Raw genomic sequence first — 9,936 nt, forward strand, 5'->3', positions numbered from 1 at the left:
TGCCACTACTTTGAGTATTACAAGATTGTTGTGGTCACTGAGTTCCCTTTGGGGGACATCCTCCACAACAAAGAGGCCAACGGCTGTATCATCAAGTGGGTTGTCGAGCTCAGCACTTACTCCATTGAATTCAGAAGCAGGCCTACAATCAAGTCTCAGGCGCTTGCTGATTTCGTCGCTGAGTGGACCAAGATCCAAGATCTCATCGCCACCACCTACCTCAAGCACTAGGTGATGTACTTCAATGGTGCCCTTAACATCAATGGTGCTAGTGCGGGCATTCTATTCATTACGCCGACCAAGGATAAGCTCCGATACGTTCTTCGGATACACTTTTTGGCCTCCAACAATGCCACCGAACGGACTACATATAGATGTTGAGCTCGGTGTCAAATGCCTCATGGTATACGGGGACTCCACGCTGGACATCAACCAGCTTAACAAAGACTGGTCTTGCTCCAGCGAGAAGATGGATACATATTGCGCCGAAATCAGGAGGCTTGAAGGAAAATTCCACGGCATCGAATACCACCATGTGGTACGTGACCAGAATCAGCTTGCCGACCATTTATCTAAGTTGGGCTCTTCTCGCACCATGATTTCGCCGGGGGTCTTCGTTCAAGATCTCCTGGCGCCATCCATTAAAGAAGATAAGGAAGTTCCCCTAGCCGAGCAGCTAGTACTGGCGGTACCTTCACCGGCCACTGATTGGAGGGAACAATTCATCAAGTACCTTGCTAGCGTTGAAGTACCCACCAATAAGACTAAAACCGAACGCCTAATCCATCGAAGCAAACATTACGTGCTAGTAGACAGCAACTTGATGAGGAAAAGTGCCAAGGAAGGGATTCTGTAAAAATGCATCATCCAAGAAGATGGAGTGAAGTTACTTCTCAGAATTCACTCTGGTTCCTGCGGCAACCACGCGGCTTCGAGAACACTAGTTAGCAAAGCTTTTTAAGCTGGTTTTTATTGGCCCACAGCCATCTCCGATGCAAAAGACCTTGTCTGACGTTGTGAAGGATGCCAATTTTTTGCCAAGCAAATACACATGCCAACATAAGAACTACAGACCATTCCAGCTTCCTGGCCCTTCGCATGCTGAGGACTAGACATGATTGGCCCTTTTAAGCCAGTGCTAGGTGGTTTTTGGTACGTATACGTCGCCATTGATAAGTTCTCCAAGTGGATTGAGTATAAACCGCTCATCTTGGCTACTGCAAAGAAAGCAGTCTAGCTCTTCGAAGACATCATCCACAGATTCGGTCTCCCAAATAGCATCATCACCGACCTTGGAACTACATTTACTGGCCATCACTTTTGAGACATCTACGAAGACCATTGCATCTCCATCAAATACGTCTCCATTGCTCATCCTAGAGCCAACGGCTAGGTCGAACGGGCGAATGGCATGATCCTTGATGCCCTCAAAAAGAGACTATATCAGAAAGAAGAAAAGCACCCGGGCAGATGGCTCAAGGAGCTACAAGCTGTAGTCTTGGGACTGCGTACTCAAGCTAGTCGCTACACCGGTGTGTCTCCATACTTCTTGGTCTATGGCTCAGAAGCCATACTACCAGCGGATATTGCCATTTGAGCACCTAGGGTGGAAAATTATGATGAAGAGCAGGCCATAGCTGTTCGGACAGAGGACGTCGATAGGGCTGAGGAGGAATGCCTAATCACCTACATCCGCACAGCCCAATATCTGGCAGGCTTGTGAAGGTACTACAATCGCAACATTAAAGGTCATTCATTTGCTATCGGCGACCTCGTTCTCCGCAGAAAACAAAAAACCAAAGGGTTGCACAAGCTCTCCTCCCCTTGGGAAGGGCCTTACATCGTCAAAGAGGTCACCCGACCAGGGTCTTATCGCCTATGTGACTTTGATGAAATCGATGTTCCCAATTCATGGCACATCAAACACCTTATATGTTTCTATACTTGAAACGCTCCATATATGTACTCTTCACTTTATATTGAATAAAGTTTGGTCTCCTTAACTTGTCTCCACTTTTTCTCCATTGTGGTTTAACCCCCATTTATGGTCGTCGTGCTCTATGCTACTCCATAGCGAACTCCAATTCGAAATCGCCATAACCACGCCGACCACGTTTCTCCAAATCTCCAACGTTATCGCTGAACATGTTTTTGCCAAAATCGCTGAACAATTTTTCCAAATCATCAAGGATGCCTTCTCCTAAAGTCCTTGAATAAGTTTTCTCCAAATCACCAAATGGTTTTCTCCAAATCGCTGAACACTTAACTCCAAATCTCCAAGATATTTCGCCGATCAGCGTGCAGTATACTTTCTTTTTTGCTCTCTTTGGAGAAGACCCAGTCTCCGATCTCTCCCTACACATACCACGGGCTTCGTGCTCTGCGTTATGGGTGGTCGGCTGTGGTTCCTTGGTCATGCCTATTCTTCCTACTTGTCCAAGGGCTCCACGCTCAACATTATAGACTATGGGCTAGCCAAGGCCGAGGGCTCAGCATAGAACTAATTGCTCGGACGTCGCTTATACTTCCTATATCTCCAAGTTATTTCATTAACCACCGAGCAGCACACGTTTTGCTCTTTTCTCTATGGAGAAGACCCAGTCTTTGATCCCTCCCTACATGTGCCACGGGCTCCGTGCTCTACATTGTGGATGGTCGGTTGCGGTTCCTTGGTCACGCCTATTCCTCCTATATGTGCACAGGCTCCACGCTCAACGTTATGGACTATGGGCTAGCCGAGGCCATGGGGTTCAGTAGCAAACCAACTTCTTGGACGCTACTTGTACTATGTATAATTGTGTTATGGATAAAACTGAGAAGATTTTTTTTGCCGAACTACAAGCAAACTGCATAGCATGCACCTTATAACATTTATCACATACATAAGTATTTTTTGCGCTATCGCGCATTCTAACTACATTGTCTAGAAATTACATATGATAATCTCTGAGCATATCACCGAGCTTCGCCATCGTCGCTCGTCTCACCAAACAGGTCAATGTCATCAGCCAGCTTTCTTGTCACATCCTCCACCTCATCCTCTAGTTGCTTGGTCTCCGCCTCACTCAGCCCTTTGGCGAATCCGCCCCCTATCACCTGAAGGTCAATGGATGGATAGTGGGATCCAACCACCGCAAGGGCATGAGTAATGCCAGTAACAACGGCATCACGATTGAAGTTCTTGAAGCTCTCCCACGCTGTCTTGCACCTTTTGATGATGATGTCTGGGCGCGGCAGCTTGCCATCGGTTTGAGGAGACACCTCTAGGTCGACGTAGTCAAGCATCGGTTTGACTCTGGCAATTACGGCGTCAAACTTGTCCCTCTGTGTTCGAGCGTCCTGCTCCAGCACATTGAATTGCGCTTTAACCCTCAGACGGTAGTCTGCAAGCATTACACAATTCCATCAAGAAAGGAAACTACTTCAGCATTAACTCCGACCAGGGAATACTTACCGTTCAACTCCTCGACCAGTTTATCTACTTGCCCTGTCTCCTTCGCCTTTTCCTCTCAGAGTTGTTTGAGGGCTTGGCGCAGCTGGCCGAGCTCCGTGTTTTGCTCTACAAGCACAATAGTCATTGCCAAAAATATGGTTGTTCAACAATACAAAGCACATTCGCCGATATACCATACCTGCTTTCTGCTCGGATACGCTTCTGAGCTGCTCGGAAGTCTGTTCTAGTTGCATGGAGGCACTCGCCAGCTCCTCAGACTTGCACCGTAGCTGCTCGGACGCAGCCACCAGCTGCTCGGCTTGGACCCCCTTCTGGTGTTCCAGATCTCGTGCATTGGACTCAGCAAGGTCTCGCTCGCGCCAGGCCCTCCGGATGTTTCTCTCCATCAGGTTCATCGCCTCTCTGAGTTTTTTGTTTTCTTTAGCGAGGGGTTCCATCCTCTATATCAGCAGATGCTGCTTCTCGGTAGTCTGAGTTATCCCCTACAAATACACAATTATAACACTGAACTTCGATCATCAACGTCAAAGATGACCACTCTAGATGCGGTACTGACCTCGATTTGTTTCATCACTCCGGCGAGGGCAGTCTTTAATCTCCTCATCTTCTTAGTGGTATCTTCCTCCTCAATAACCACCACTTCGTCGTCGCGCTTGCGGATGATTCGAATAGCTTGGGGTCAAGGTTCAGCGCGCTCGATCTCCTCAACCTCGTCCTCTTCCGCCATAGCTCGAGGCACCACTGGGGGGCTCCATGGCCGGACAGCGGCTCTAACCATGCCCTGCGACACCTCAGGAGGCACCGTTTGTCCCTCGCGCACCATCGGCTTCACCACCCTAGACTCCGGCGCATTGCCGGCAACTCCAGCCTCTGCTCTTGAAGACCTAGCGCTTCCCGCCATTGCCTCGGGCACTGCCGCCGATTCGTCTGTCACCAATGCCGCTCATTCATTGTTGCCAAGATCGCCAGCAGCAGCGGCTAACTCCTCCTCTGGCTGTCGAGCACTCGGGGACACGGGGATGGTAGCTGCCAGCGTTGTTTCCACTATGGGATCATCCCTCGATGGTTCGGTAGTCTAGACTGGTGGGGTCAGACCCTCCGTATGTTTCGCTCTACATCACATCAGTTCATCAAGCGCCAAAAAAGCTAAGAAATGACAACAAAGTAACTCCAAGGAAAGTATACTCATGGTTTGGTCTGCCGAAACAATTTCTTGAACCAGTGACGCCTACCCGAGCACCTAGGCGTGGCCATGGAGTTGACTCCCATACTTAGGGGTGGAGGTCCGGTTTCCTCCACCGTTGGCCTCTGTTTCACCTACTGGTCTACGACTGCCTCTGCCTGCTGTGTAGGGACTCCTATCGTCTGCTACTTGGGGACTCCCGTCGCTTCCTGCTCAAGGACTTCTTCGCCTCTCCTCGCTTGTTCCTCTGTGCGAGTGTTGCGCGAAGGTACTTCAGCGCTCGGCGGAGGAGCCACCGAAGTTTCGTCGTCATCCGACCACTCGAGCACCATAGGCCTCTACTATTGAGTGGTCTGGTCGCCACCAAGTGAGATGCCTCCCAGTTTGAGGGGATCAGCGGCCGCCGTCTTCCTCTTCTTATGGGTCGGCTCGTCTGCCGCTGCTCTTTTTCCCTGGATTTTCTCCGATACTAGGGGCGAATTTTATGTCTGACCATCCCCGGACTCTAACGAAACGCCCGCCGCATTTTCCTCAGGCCGAGCCAGTGGCCGGGCGTCTACACCCCTCAGCATGTTGGAGAAGTACACTGCTCTTTCCTACAAATGGATCTTTGCATAAGTGCATCAGTTCACTGCTCAACAATACGTCAAGATTATAAGTGTCGAGAAAAAAACAATCGAGATGTTTACCTGACGAGGTGGATTTGTGCAGTTGAAGGCCCTCATTTGCTTTGGCCAATGGAATGAGACGCTAGGAGCGAACACCTCTGCGGCCCGCTCTAGGATAATTTGTTTTGTCAGCCATTCCATCCTCTCCCGGGTCCCGTCGTCATCACCTCTATAGTCAAAGCCCAGGTGGGCCCTCTCCTTGCAGGGCTAGATTCGGCGCACTATGAAGCTCGCCGCCACTAGTTCGGCGCTAATATCTACACCTTCAAGCAGGTCGAGGAGCTCCCTTACTTGTTCCATGTCATCACTGTTTGGTTTCTCCGACCAGCTTTTCTGGTTCTTTGGGATATGGTGGACATCGCAGTGGATTGTAGGGTGACTTTGTTTCATGAAGAACCACTTGGAGTTCCACCCTTTCAAAGAAGTGTTCAGCGGTACATTAATGTACTCGCTGGCCATTCCATCCCAGAGCTGTAGATATACACTGCCGACCACCTTGGATCCACCGCCGCCCTACTTCTTCAACCAGAACAGGTGTCTAAAGAGGTTGAAGTGTGGCAGAATCCCTAGAAACGTCTCATAGAAATGGACAAAGATCGAGATGTGTAATATGGTGTTGGGATGGAGATTGCAGAGACTACTCGCCCAGAACTCGAGTAGATCCCGTAAGAAAGGATGAACAGGGAACCCCAATCCACGCTAGAAATAATCCTCAAAGACTACAACTTCATCCGTATTAGGCATCAGGAAGGGCTCGCCATTGGCTGGCTGCCATCTGGCAGTGACACGGTCAGGAAGCACGCCCGCCTCCACCAATCTCTCAAGCTCTGCTTCCCCCATGCGCGATGGCACCCACTCTTCGTTGCGACTGGCTCCTGCTCCTGCCTTCTTTGGGCTCGCCTTCTTCGAGTTCACAGCTCTCCTCTTCGGTGCCATCTCTCAGATCTAGAAAAGGACTAGCGTCGGGAGTGTGCGTGGATGCGAATCTGAAAATGTGAGGGCTGAGGATGAAGACGGAATGACAAAGTGGCAAAGGTATGAACGAGGGATGTGGCGGCGCAGTTATAAAGCACTTTCCCCACCCTTTCGCATTCGAGGGTTTTTGGGAAACCATTACCGTGATTTGCGTCCCCCCGAATTCTCTGACGCGGCTTGTTGGGCCATAACATGGGCTTTCACGCAACCGCATCCCACGTTGCTAATTTATTGCTACTGTTGGTTATCACTCGTCGAATAAATCACTGACTTCTCCGCCATTTATTGAGGCTCAGTATCAGTTAATGTACAGCCATTACTCTGGTTTTTTCTCCATAGTTGGGTTTTTCAGATATCTCCATAAATGGCTTGGGGACTAGCTGCCTGCTCGACTGGTTTTTTTATCATTTTTAAGTTTTTGACCCTAGCACCACGTGACTGCGTCACCTACTGTCAGGCTCGGGGATTAAGTGGGCACACTTCACCTTGTGGTGAATATGCTCTTTCTCATTTTAGAGCTTTGCTCGAGGACTGGCTGCCTGCTCGGCTGGTCTTTTACTATTCTTCTACTTTGGACCCTGGCACCACATGACTATATCATCTACTATTAGGCTCGGGGACTATGTGGGCACACTTCACCTCATGGTGAATGTGCCTGCTTTATTCCTGAAGACTCCACGCCTCTTGAAGTTAAAGAAGACTATCTCCTTTTCTCGAGGTCGGACTCTAAGTGGGCACACTTATTCCACTGCGAAAAAATTTTCGGTTCTAAACTTGAGCTCCTTACACCCTTATGGCAAGCCGTGCTTGGGTTATGAAGCTCAGCTACAATTTGAGCTGCTCGGTGGCAGTACACGCTACTCGGCAACTCATTATGGTGGTCGGACCATGAGTTCGACTGTTTGGCTTCATTCGCACCTGCCCAGACAAGTTCAAGACGACATTGCACTATGGGTACAAGGCGCTCGGGGACTAGCTGTAGGGGGTATGACCCCGGATACCCATGGCAGACCACATGAGCTACGCCCTTAGGGGCGGCCTAGCCCATAAGATGAAGCCTTGCGGGGCATGGCTCTGGTCGACGCCTTCCACATGACATCTAGAGGATATCCTGAAGATACTACGAGATCTGTTAAGATATGTATGATCCTAAGATTCCTGTAATCAGTTATTACTTTTCGGTTATCTTTTAGATCTAACCAACTTGTAACCCGGCTCCCCGGACTATATAAGGCGGGCAGGGACCCCCTCCAAACTCATGCAATATCATATGATAGCTAATATAAACCAACAGACCACAAGAGTAGGGTATTACGTCATACTGACAGCCTGAACCTGTCTAACTCGTGTGTCTCTGTTGCCTTCTTGTTCTTGATCTCACGCTCCTCTACCGATCAATCTACCTTCATGGGATACCCCTCGGAGGACTGTCGACGATATTCTATCGACATTAAGTGATTCTACAAGAGTAGCAGTTGTAAGTACCTTCATTTGCTTTCCTTAAAATTTACTGAAGCCATTGCCATAAAAGAAGGAAACACAATAGGAGCCTAATGTGGCAACATCATTTAATTTTGTAGTTGTAATTTTACACCAATCAATATGGTACCTGTACATTATGTTTATGTAATCTCTATCGGTAGTAGGCTGTAAAAGACCTATGCATTGTGCTTATGTAATCTCTATCAGTAGTAGGCTGAGGAACTCCTATACATTATTTGTTATGAATTAATCTCTTGGATTTTCAATTGAAGTCCTCTTTCACTATATGTAACCTAATATTTTACTGATTAAATTTCATAGGAAGCTATGTAAGCTATGTAACTAGGACCTATTGCTGATGGGCAGCAAACAATGACTAGTGCTGATATTGTTTCCAAGGTCCTCTGCCTCTCCCAGGACAAGCCTCCCTCCTAGACAAGCGGCAAAACCTTTTTTTGGAAGAATGCTGGTATCCTAACAAGCTCCACCAGAGCAGAGACATCAGTGGAGATAACGCTTCGGGATCAGCTTGCTGGTGAACAGGAAAGTTCTGCTGCCCTCATTGAACTAGTGGATAAACTAAAGAGGAAGACAGAAAAGTCTAAAAGGGAGTTTGAGGAATTCAAGAAACGACAACAGGAGTATAATAGGCTCTGTGAGCAAGTCATGCGCTTAAGCTCTCTTGGAAATTAACTCTCAGTCTTCAACTCTTGCGGTTTGATGCGGTGAACATTTGTGGTCTGTTGTGTGGGCTCATGTGATGGTTTGTTGTAGTGATACTCTGTTACTGGCTTGCTACTAACGAGTGAAATATTAATTGTTTGTATTTGATTGCCAGCTTGAATAATTATGTAGTCAATATGTGCAGTAGTGACGATTTCAAATTACTTTTCTGATGTAATTAGTCCTACACGCGGTAGAATCAGGATAGGCCACATGATCAAATAAAAATGCGACACGTGAACCATCTAGTGAATGACAAGTGAATTGGCCGAGGCACGACACGTAGGCTATTAAAAACCCAACACGCTTGGAGTATAAAAATATGACACGTAGACGGACAGCACCATGACGCATGGTCGAATAAGAAACGGGCAATAAAGTGATGCATGGTCGAATAAGAAACGGGCAATAAAAATACGACACATTGTGCAATGAAGAAGTGACATGTGATCCAACGATAACACGACAGGTGTGCCAGTAGGAAACTGACACATGGAACAACAGGGATTCGACACATGATCCAGTAAGAACCTGAAACGTGCAAGAACCAGAGATGGCCATGTTGTGCAATAAGAAGGTGACACGTACCCAAACCATCTCCAATACAGCTGGCTATAGCATGTACACGTGGAAAGCATCTCCAATGGTAGCGTCAACAAGCGTGGCAGCCCCCTACCACGCATGCCAAAACAGTAACGCTCTGTTTTTTGTCACAGATTAAAACAATTCTATGATGATATTTTCGGATTCATCATAGAATTTCAACTATGATGCGATTTCTATGACGAAACGGTTTTCGTCATAAAACTAAAATTATGACGAATTTGGCTTCTTTAGTGACGAAAGCTGATCGTCATAAATGTGGATATTCCTAGTAGTGTGCATCCAGATATTTCAAAAGTAGATTAGCGTTGCATCGCTGTCTTAGCTTTTTTGCTGCCTCACCTTCACTTCGGTGTCTCCTCCACCTCTAGACACCGGTTGAGCATCCGTCACCACCTCCTTCTCCCCCTCTTCTAGATGCAAGAATCACCTGATACTGCTGCTGGCCACGTGCATGCTCGTGAGAAACAGGGAGGGGGGTGAGCAAGGACTCCCACGTGCAGTTGGACAGTGTGGGCCCCACGTAAGCAGGCGCAGGATACTGGTGCCCCGGAAAGACAGGGTGCATGCATGGACGTCCGTCCGAACATCCGCACCGTGGCACAACCCTTACTAAAAGCTAGCTTTCCGTTTTCTAATAAAGTAATAATCGTTATAATAAAATATACATATACAGCCTTTCCTGTGTCCACTCTGCCCTCGATGCCGCAGAGAATCCTGGACCGAGAGGGTCCCCGTGGGCCGGTCGGTCGCCGGGAACTCCACCACCACCAGGCGGGCGACCGTGCTCTGCTCCCTGCGACGCTGCACCAACAGCTTGCGCCGACACCTACCGACCACCCTACCCG

The sequence above is a fragment of the Miscanthus floridulus genome, chromosome 9 (genome assembly GCF_019320115.1).
Source record: "Miscanthus floridulus cultivar M001 chromosome 9, ASM1932011v1, whole genome shotgun sequence".
Lineage (NCBI taxonomy): Eukaryota > Viridiplantae > Streptophyta > Magnoliopsida > Poales > Poaceae > Miscanthus > Miscanthus floridulus.